Here is a 10,105-nt window from a genome sequence, read left to right on the forward strand (position 1 = left end):
GGGTGAGGCCAGGGAGGGTAATGGGAAATGGATTGTGAATCACAGGGTGGTCATTTTCTTAGGGTGGGGCTACTAGCCTCTGTGAGATGGAAAGATGTGAGGCTGTCAGTACAGGGGGTTGCTTGAATGTGAGACACTGGAGGGTTCGTCTTTAATGATAATGCAAAGTCTAGACATATGTCTATGGAGCAGCTGTTGGAGGGGTGCATGGCCATGTGGGTAGAAGAGGAAGTCAAGAAGACAAATGTGCAGCTGGGCCTGACCTGGCATCTCGGCTCTGGGCACTGTCCACAGAGATGCACAGGACAGACCCTTGTCGGGGGTGAAAAGTGCGGGGTCTAGTGTGGTTTGGGTCTTGGCCACTTACTAGCAGGGTGACCTTGGGCGGGCTACTTAATTTACTTAATAATCTGAGCTTCAACTTCTTTCTCCATAAGTTGGGATCATAATGCCCCACCTCATGTTGGTCATACTAAATGAAGTACAATACCTTTTGTGGTAACTGGCACAGAGTATGAACTCAACAGGTTTGAATCCCCCATTCACAATCATTAAAATTGCCTGATGTATTTCCCCTCTCCCTTCTTTTTATGTCCATTATGAAAAATTTCATAAAGACACACGGTTAGTGTTCTGCCCATCCTGGCACAGCATTTCCCCCACTTACTATGTTCTTAGCATGGTGCAGGCATCTGGTGAAATATTATGTAGCCATGAAAACTCATGCTTTTTTTTTTTTTTAAAGTTTTTTTATTTCGGGAGGAGAGAGTGTGAGCAGAGGATAGGCAGAGAGAGAAAGGGAGAGACAGAGAGAGAATCATAAGCAGGCCCCACACTGTCAGGTCAGAGCCCAACGCAGGGCTCAAACTTGGCTCAATCGGTAAGCATCCAACTCTTGATTTTGGCTCAGGTCACGATCTCACGGTTCATGAGTTCGAGCCTTGCGTTGAGCTCTTCGTTGACAGCATGGAACCTGCTTGGGATTCTCTCTCTGTCCCCGCCTCTGTCTGCCCTTCCCCTGCTTGCATGCTCTCTCTCAAAATAAGTAAGCAAACATTTAAAAATGTTTTTTTATTCTTGAGATTCGCTTTGAAGTATTTGAGTTAGTTTCCTGGGGCCGCCAGAACAAAGCACCACAAACTGGGCGGCTAAAACGAAAGAAATGTATCCTCTCTCAGTCCTGGAGAACAGAAGCCGGAACTCAGGTATCAGCAGGGCTGGGCTCCCTCTGGGGCTCCGGGAGTGTCCTTCCTTGGTGGGCTGCTGGCGATCCTTGGGGCTCCTGTGCTTGCCCCTGTGCCCCAGTCGCTGCCGCTCTCTTCACACAGGCTCCTCCTGCCACGTCTGGGTCTTTGTGTCCTGACCTCTTCTCCTAAGGAAGCCAGTCGTGTCGGAATAGGGTCCGCCCCACACCAGTCTCGTCTCATCTGCAATGACCCTGTTCCCACACAAGGTCACCTTCACAGGTACTAGAGGTTAGAACGTGGCTAGATCTTTTTTCGGGGGGGGGGGGGGGACGCAATTCAACCCGGAACAGTATTCCGCCAGAAAAAAGAATAAACTAGGAGGGGTGGTGAAATGGATGGGATAAAGTAAGCAAACTGTTGATAGTTATTGAAGCTGGGGGTGGCTACCTGGGTGTTCCTTACATAATTCTCTTTCTTTTCGTGTATGTTTGAAAAAGTCCATAATAAGAAGGCTTTAAAAAGTTATGCTTTTAATGAATATTTAATAAACTGGAAAGTGTTGAGTGCAGAAGATAATATACAAAACCATATCTACCAGAAAAGCCTATAGCGCAGAAGTGGCCCCAAAATGTTCCCGGCAGTGTCTCTGGGGAACAGGAGGACTTGGGTTTTTTTTTTTTTTGTTTGTTTGTTTCTTTTCCTTTGAACTTTCTTATATTTTCCCAAAATTCCCACACTGGGAATAGATTATTTGTATAATCATAAAATAATTTCATCTTAAAAAAAAATTCAAACCACCCCTCCACCCATCTGTTCATAAGCTCATGTGACAAACAGGCCTTCCCCAGCCCTGCCAGTCACCTGCCTGGGCGGGTCCCTGTTGGGGGACGAGCGCAGCCCCTGGCCCTGGTTGCCTGCGGCCCCGGCGGGGGCACCGAGCTGCACCTGGGCAATGACAGCCCCGGGCTGCCAGATCTCAGTGACTCACGGAGGGCTTAAGTGGCTGCCGTGGGAGGCTGCACACAACAGAGCCCTCTTTAGAATCTTTGAAATTATTAATGGTTTGATAAAAACCCATGCAAGGCTGTCTGCATGCCAGGAGTATGACGAGTTGGCCGGAGACTGGGGCTTGGTAACTGGGGGTGGGGGGAGGCTGAAGCCAAACGGGGCGGGTGGGCAGGGCAGCAAACAAGGCCCGCGACCCTTCTCCCTGCACGGGGGGCGGGAGGGGGCCGCTGGTCTGAGGGGCCTGTCGGCCCTGCGGGGACGTGTGGATGGTGGAGGTGGGGGAGGAGGAGAGGGTTAGGGGTGGCTGGGCCGGCCCCGCGCTTGAGTCTGGGGGGCTCCGACCCGAGGGGAGGCCTCGGACAGCAGCCGCCCCCCCCAACCTAACACAGCCACACAGGTGCCGCGAGGTGAGGGCTGGGCACTGGAGTCTGCTACCCGCATGGGATGGCCCTGGCTGGCACGTGTCTTGGGGCGGCCTGGGTCGCCTCCGGCTCCTGCTTTCCCTTCTGTGAGATGGGGTGAGGGCGCCCAGCCCCACACTGGATGAGAGGACCGTGTTTGGGAAGTGCCCTTCAACCTGCTGCAGGGCAGAGGGCTCAGGGAAGAGAGAGGTGATGGTGGAGGAGACCGCCAGGAATCCAGTGCTGGTGCTGAAGGCAGAGAAGACCAAGAGGGAGGAGGGGGGGGAGGAGGGAGAGCAGGTAGTGACTACGGGAGACAAAGATGATGATGAGGAGGATGATGGTGAGGAGGGTAGGGAGAGGAGGAGGGAGAGGAGGGGGAGGGGAGAGGGGAAGAGAAGCCAGAGGGGAGGAGGGGGAGGAGGGAGGGGTGGGGGGATGGGGAGCAGGAGGGGAGGAGGAGGAGGGGTGAGAGGTAGGGAAACGGGAGGGGAGGAGGAGGGGCAGGAGGGGAGGAGGCGGGGCAGAGGGGGAGAGGAGGGGGAGGGGAGACAGGAAGAGAAGCCAGAGGGGAGGAGGGGGAGGAGGGGGAGGGCAGAAGGGAAGAGAAGCCAGAGGGGAGGAGGGGGAGGAGGGAGGGGTGGGGAAAGGGGAGGGGAGGAGGAAGAGGGGCAGGAGGGGAGGAGGGGAGGATGATGGGTGGAGGGGGAGGACGGGACTATGGCCGCCGGGCAGTGGCCAGCAGCCCGACCTCGCTCTCAGGTCTGCAGTCCGCAGAGGGGGTCTGTGAGGCAGCGTGTGCGTCCAGCCTAGGAAAGGCGGGTGGGTTGGGGGCCCACGCTGGGTTTGGGGGGGTTGCTGAAGGCCCCCCAGGGCAGGGGCTGCTCCCTGAAGACTGGGCCGATTGGTGAGGGCGAGCTGAATTTTGATTGGGTTGAGTTAAAATGAATCGAAATAAATCTGGATTTCTGTGGAGCTGGATTCGGGCTGAATTGAGATGAAACGGCCTGCACTAAATTAAATTCGGGCCGCGCCAGCCTAAGCCGGGTCGGGTGGGATTTGCTGAGGCCGGAGCCTCAGGTCTGCTGGGAGGTCAGTTGGATTCTAAGCATCTTCCGGTCTTAGTCCCTCAGGCCCAACGGGGCGGCCCCTCCACCGCCCCCTCACCCCCTCCCTCTGCCCGCTGATCTCAGGGTGCCTGGTGGGGGTGACTGCCTGGAAGCATATGTGAGTGTGTGGGGAGTGTACCTGCTGGGTGTGTGTTTGTGGGGCCAGAGGTGCGCGTGAGTGTGGGGGGTGTGCACGTGCGGGTGTGAGTGTGGGGGGTGTGCATGTGCAGGTGTGAGTGTGGGGGGTGTGCACGTGCGGGTGTGAGTGTGGGGGGTGTGCACGGGCGGGTGTGAGTGTGGGAGCTGTGCATGTGCAGGTGTGAGTGTGGGGGGTGTGCACGTGAGGGTTTGAGTGTGGGGGTGTGCACGTGCGGGTGTGAGTGTGGGGGGTGCACAAAAGGGGTGTGAGTGTGGGGGGTGTGCACGGGCGGGTGTGAGTGTGGGAGCTGTGCATGTGCAGGTGTGAGTGTGGGGGGTGTGCACGGGCAGGTGTGAGTGTGGGAGCTGTGCACGTGCGGGTGTGAGTGTGTGGGGTGTGCACGTGCGGGTGTGAGTGTGGGGGGTGCACAAAAGGGGTGTGAGTGTGGGGGTGTGCACGTGCGGGTGTGCGTGTGGGGGGTGTGCACGTGTGGGTGTGAGTGTGGGGGGTGCACAAAAGGGGTGTGAGTGTGGGGGTGTGCACGGGCAGGTGTGAGTGTGGGAGCTGTGCACGTGCGGGTGTGTGTGTGTGGGGTGCACATATGGGGTGTGAGTGTGGGGGGTGTGCACGGGCAGCGTGTGAGTGTGGGGGGTGTGCACGTGCGGGTGTGCGTGTGGGGGGTGCACATATGGGGTGTGAGTGTGGGGGGTGTGCACGGGCAGCGTGTGAGTGTGGGGGGTGTGCACGTGCGGGTGTGCGTGTGGGGGGTGCACATATGGGGTGTGAGTGTGGGGGGTGTGCACGGGCGGGGTGTGAGTGTGGGGGGTGTGCACGTGCGGGTGTGAGTGTGGGGGGTGTGCACGTGCGGGTGTGTGTGTGGGGGGTGCACATATGGGGTGTGAGTGTGGGGGGTGTGCACGGGCAGCGTGTGAGTGTGGGGGGTGTGCACGTGCGGGTGTGCGTGTGGGGGGTGCACATATGGGGTGTGAGTGTGGGGGGTGTGCACTGGCAGCGTGTGAGTGTGGGGGGTGTGCACGTGCGGGTGTGCGTGTGGGGGGTGTGCACGTGCGGGTGTGAGTGTGGGGGGTGTGCACGGGCGGGGTGTGCGTGTGGGGGGTGCACATATGGGGTGTGAGTGTGGGGGTGTGCACGTGCGGGTGTGAGTGTGGGGGGTGTGCACGTGCGGGTGTGAGTGTGGGGGGTGTGCACGGGCAGCGTGTGAGTGTGGGGGGTGTGCACGTGCGGGTGTGCGTGTGGGGGGTGCACATATGGGGTGTGAGTGTGGGGGGTGTGCACGGGCGGGGTGTGAGTGTGGGGGGTGTGCACGTGCGGGTGTGAGTGTGGGGGGTGTGCACGTGCGGGTGTGTGTGTGGGGGGTGCACATATGGGGTGTGAGTGTGGGGGGTGTGCACGGGCAGCGTGTGAGTGTGGGGGGTGTGCACGTGCGGGTGTGCGTGTGGGGGGTGCACATATGGGGTGTGAGTGTGGGGGGTGTGCACTGGCAGCGTGTGAGTGTGGGGGGTGTGCACGTGCGGGTGTGCGTGTGGGGGGTGTGCACGTGCGGGTGTGAGTGTGGGGGGTGTGCACGGGCGGGGTGTGCGTGTGGGGGGTGCACATATGGGGTGTGAGTGTGGGGGTGTGCACGTGCGGGTGTGAGTGTGGGGGGTGTGCACGTGCGGGTGTGAGTGTGGGGGGTGTGCACGGGAGGGTGTGAGTGTGGGGGATGCACATATGGGGTGTGAGTGTGGGGGTGTGCACGGGCGGGGTGTGAGTGTGGGGGGTGTGCACGTGCGGGTGTGAGTGTGGGGGGGTGCACATATGGGGTGTGAGTGTGGGGGTGTGCACGGGCGGGGTGTGAGTGTGGGGGGTGTGCACGGGCGGGGTGTGAGTGTGGGGGGTGTGCACGTGCGGGTGTGAGTGTGGGGGGTGTGCACGTGCGGGTGTGTGTGTGGGGGGTGCACATATGGGGTGTGAGTGTGGGGGTGTGCACGTGCGGGTGTGAGTGTGGGGGGTGTGCACGTGCGGGTGTGAGTGTGGGGGGTGTGCACGGGCGGGGTGTGAGTGTGGGGGATGCACATATGGGGTGTGAGTGTGGGGGTGTGCACGGGCGGGGTGTGAGTGTGGGGGGTGTGCACGTGCGGGTGTGAGTGTGGGGGGGTGCACATATGGGGTGTGAGTGTGGGGGTGTGCACGGGCGGGGTGTGAGTGTGGGGGGTGTGCACGGGCGGGGTGTGAGTGTGGGGGGTGTGCACGGGCAGCGTGTGAGTGTGGGGGGTGTGCACGTGCGGGTGTGCGTGTGGGGGGTGCACATATGGGGTGTGAGTGTGGGGGTGTGCACGGGCGGGGTGTGAGTGTGGGGGGTGTGCACGTGCGGGTGTGAGTGTGGGGGGGTGCACATATGGGGTGTGAGTGTGGGGGTGTGCACGGGCGGGGTGTGAGTGTGGGGGGTGTGCACGGGCGGGGTGTGAGTGTGGGGGATGCACATATGGAGTGTGAGGGTGGGGGTGTGCACATGCGGGTGTGAGTGTGGGGGGTGTGCACGTGCGGGTGTGAGTGTGGGGGGTGTGCACGTGCGGGTGTGAGTGTGGGGGGTGTGCACGGGCGGGGTGTGAGTGTGGGGGGTGTGCACGTGCGGGTGTGAGTGTGGGGGGTGTGCACGGGCGGGGTGTGAGTGTGGGGGGTGTGCACGTGCGGGTGTGAGTGTGGGGGGTGTGCACGGGCGGGGTGTGAGTGTGGGGGGTGTGCACGTGCGGGTGTGAGTGTGGGGGGTGTGCACGGGCGGGGTGTGAGTGTGGGGGTGTGCACGTGCGGGTGTGAGTGTGGGGGGTGTGCACGTGCGGGTGTGTGTGTGGGGGGTGCACATATGGGGTGTGAGTGTGGGGGTGTGCACGTGCGGGTGTGAGTGTGGGGGGTGTGCACGTGCGGGTGTGAGTGTGGGGGGTGTGCACGGGCGGGGTGTGAGTGTGGGGGATGCACATATGGGGTGTGAGTGTGGGGGTGTGCACGGGCGGGGTGTGAGTGTGGGGGGTGTGCACGTGCGGGTGTGAGTGTGGGGGGGTGCACATATGGGGTGTGAGTGTGGGGGTGTGCACGGGCGGGGTGTGAGTGTGGGGGGTGTGCACGGGCGGGGTGTGAGTGTGGGGGGTGTGCACGGGCAGCGTGTGAGTGTGGGGGGTGTGCACGTGCGGGTGTGCGTGTGGGGGGTGCACATATGGGGTGTGAGTGTGGGGGTGTGCACGGGCGGGGTGTGAGTGTGGGGGGTGTGCACGTGCGGGTGTGAGTGTGGGGGGGTGCACATATGGGGTGTGAGTGTGGGGGTGTGCACGGGCGGGGTGTGAGTGTGGGGGGTGTGCACGGGCGGGGTGTGAGTGTGGGGGATGCACATATGGAGTGTGAGGGTGGGGGTGTGCACATGCGGGTGTGAGTGTGGGGGGTGTGCACGTGCGGGTGTGAGTGTGGGGGGTGTGCACGTGCGGGTGTGAGTGTGGGGGGTGTGCACGGGCGGGGTGTGAGTGTGGGGGGTGTGCACGTGCGGGTGTGAGTGTGGGGGGTGTGCACGGGCGGGGTGTGAGTGTGGGGGGTGTGCACGTGCGGGTGTGAGTGTGGGGGGTGTGCACGGGCGGGGTGTGAGTGTGGGGGGTGTGCACGTGCGGGTGTGAGTGTGGGGGGTGTGCACGGGCGGGGTGTGAGTGTGGGGGTGTGCACGTGCGGGTGTGAGTGTGGGGGGTGTGCACGTGCGGGTGTGAGTGTGGGGGGTGTGCACGTGCGGGTGTGAGTGTGGGGGGTGTGCACGGGCGGGGTGTGAGTGTGGGGGGTGTGCACGTGCGGGTGTGAGTGTGGGGGCGCAGGAGCGCGCTCATCTCTGCGCTCAGGAGGCAACGCCGTCTTCCGTGTCTGGTTTATCCAGGGCCTGGGCTCCTTCAGCAAATCCTTCCACAGGGTTGGTCCCTGAAAGTGTCATCAGGGCTCCTGCTCGTCCCTAGAGGAACCCCTGGAGGGTCCCCCTGAGTCCGACCCCCGTGTGCTGTGAGAGCATCCCCGGGTCAGCCTCTGCTTGGATCCCCCCGTGGGTGGGGAGCTCACTGCCTCTCGGCGCAATCCGCTTTCCTGCCGCCTTCCTGCACTGCTTCGTCGCTCGGCTTCTGGCTGCGCACACTCACCTGTCAGCCCCTGCGGGCGACGGGACCGTGTGCGGTGGGGTGTGCGGTGGGGGCTCAGGGGACCCCGGCTCCGCCGCGTCTCTCCCGCCCCGGAAGGCGGCGGTTCTGGCGGTCCGCCCCCATCCGGGCCCGGGAGGCTGCACCCCGTCCCCTGGCTTCTCCTCCTGGGAAAATCGGGGCTGGGAGAGAGTGACGCTCCCCTCTGGAGCGGGGGGCGGGGGGGGGGGGTGCTAGGGAGGAGGAAGCGGACCAGGCAGGCCGACCCCCCTCGGTGCCTGGCGGCGGGGGGGGGGGGGGGGGTGGGGGCCCTAAGCCCCGAGGTGAGTTAGAGGCTCCCTGCTGCTGCTGCTGGGGGTCGCCCCTTCCGCCCCTGCCCTCCTCCCGAGGCCCCAGCCCGGCTCCTCGCTCAGAGGGCAGAGGAGGCCCGGTGCGGTCTCCGCACGGAGCCGGGGCTGGGATCCCGGGGCCTGCCCTTCAGGGACCCGGGGTCCAGGCGGATCGGGGCTCGGTGGCACCCCGGTCCCAGCCCCCTCCCTCCCTCAGCCCAGCCCCACCACCGAGTCTGCTGGAGCCTCCGGGCCTCGGGGTTGCCATGGAAACAGGACGGCCTCTGCGTGCGCATCCTGGGCGATCCAGGCCCCTCCTCCCCTCCAGGAGTTCAAGCCGGCCCCTCGGTGGCGGGAGGGAGGGAGGGAGGGAGGGAGGCTGCACCGAGGGCTCCGACCTCCTTTCAACAAACACATACAGATGAAGAGGCAGGTCCAGAGAGGGAAAGCAACCAGCTCAAGGCCACCCAGCTCCCAAGGGGCAGGGTGCTGTCTGGCTCCAGAGCTCACCCTACAGGCGCCTGGGTCCCCCGAGGTCGAGATCCAGGGGCCCCCCGGGGGTTGAGGGCTCCCTAGGACACAAAGCCCCAGGATGCTTGCTGTTTGGGGGGGGGGGAGGAGATGTCTCTGCCAGCAGGGACCCCACCCCCCCTGCCCTGGCTGTGTGACTCTGGGTGGGCCCCCTCTAATCCGGGCCTTGGTTACCCCGCTCACAAATGAAAGAAAGGCTGCGTGAAGGGGCAGCTCTGTTAGGTTGCCAGGTCCCTAACCAGGCAGGGCGCAGTGCTCCTGCTCGACTCCCTGGACACTGTGCTCCCCGCTCCACCCCCCTCCGGTATGACAGTGCTCTCAAGGGAGGCTCTGCTCCCAGTCTCCCCTGTGGGATAACCCCGTCCGGGCTCCCCATTCCAGGGCCCACGGCATCTGTCCCCAGGAGGGGCTGGCTGCCAGGGCGGGTGGGACCCTGCCCTACATGCTGTGAGGCCTGGGCAGATCGGCCCTGGGAGGCCAGCCCGGGCCCGGTCCCAGGTCGGGGGAGTAGCCCCGGGCTCTCGCTGTGGTCGGGATGCCCAGCTGCCCCCAGAAGGGCCAGCCGTGCCTGACAAGGGAAGGAGGCCATGCCACCAGCTGTCCCAGCGCCGTGGGACGAGGGCTTGGGGGTGCTCAGGGAGGCAACCAAAAGTGGGGACGATTTGGAATGTAGTCGCTAAGCCAAGTGTCAGCATTCGCCGGGTGGACAGGACAGAAGGGGACAGGTGGGCGGAGCCTCCCAGGAGCAGGAGCCGGGGTCTGGTGGGTACCTTCCTTCCTCTGCAGAAGGGTGTGGACAGGGGCGCCTTCAGAGAAGGAGGAAGACCGGGAGAGCAGGGACCAGAGTCAGGGGACACTTGTATGGCCACAAGGGAGCGGGGAAGACCACCTTGTCCCCTGCTGCCTGCCCCCCCCCCCCCCCGCCCCTGTTCCTGCCTCTCCAATCCATCCATCCCGTCCCGTCCCCCTGCCTGGCCCTGAGGCCCGGTCAGTCTGTGCTCGGCAGCGAGGGCCCCAGACAGGGAGGAGGGAGGCACAGGACACGTTTGTGAGGTGCGGCCACGCTGTGAGACACCGTAACGGTGGATGCAGGACTTGTGTTACGACCACAGAATGGGGGCGCCTGGGGGGCTCAGTCGTTAAGCTTCTGACTTCGGCTCAGGTCATGACCTCGTGGTTCGTGGGTTCAAGCCCCGCGTCGGGCTCTGTGCTGACGGCTCGGAGCCTGGAGCCTGCTTCGGGTT

General features: G+C 63.3%; 1 long non-coding RNA gene across 1 annotated transcript; it reads right to left on the reverse strand.

Moving 5' to 3' along the window:
- Positions 1–1,056: 1,056 nt before the first annotated feature.
- LOC144616058 (uncharacterized) lies at positions 1,057–8,219 on the reverse strand. Its single transcript, XR_013554943.2, has 2 exons — positions 8,005–8,219; positions 1,057–1,372 (listed from the first exon to the last, which is right to left on the reverse strand). It is a non-coding gene; the product is annotated as an uncharacterized LOC144616058 (long non-coding RNA).
- Positions 8,220–10,105: the final 1,886 nt, after the last annotated feature.

This window comes from Panthera onca, chromosome B1, assembly GCF_046562875.1.
Source record: "Panthera onca isolate mPanOnc1 chromosome B1, mPanOnc1 haplotype 2, whole genome shotgun sequence".
In the NCBI taxonomy this organism is placed as follows: Eukaryota; Metazoa; Chordata; class Mammalia; order Carnivora; family Felidae; genus Panthera; species Panthera onca.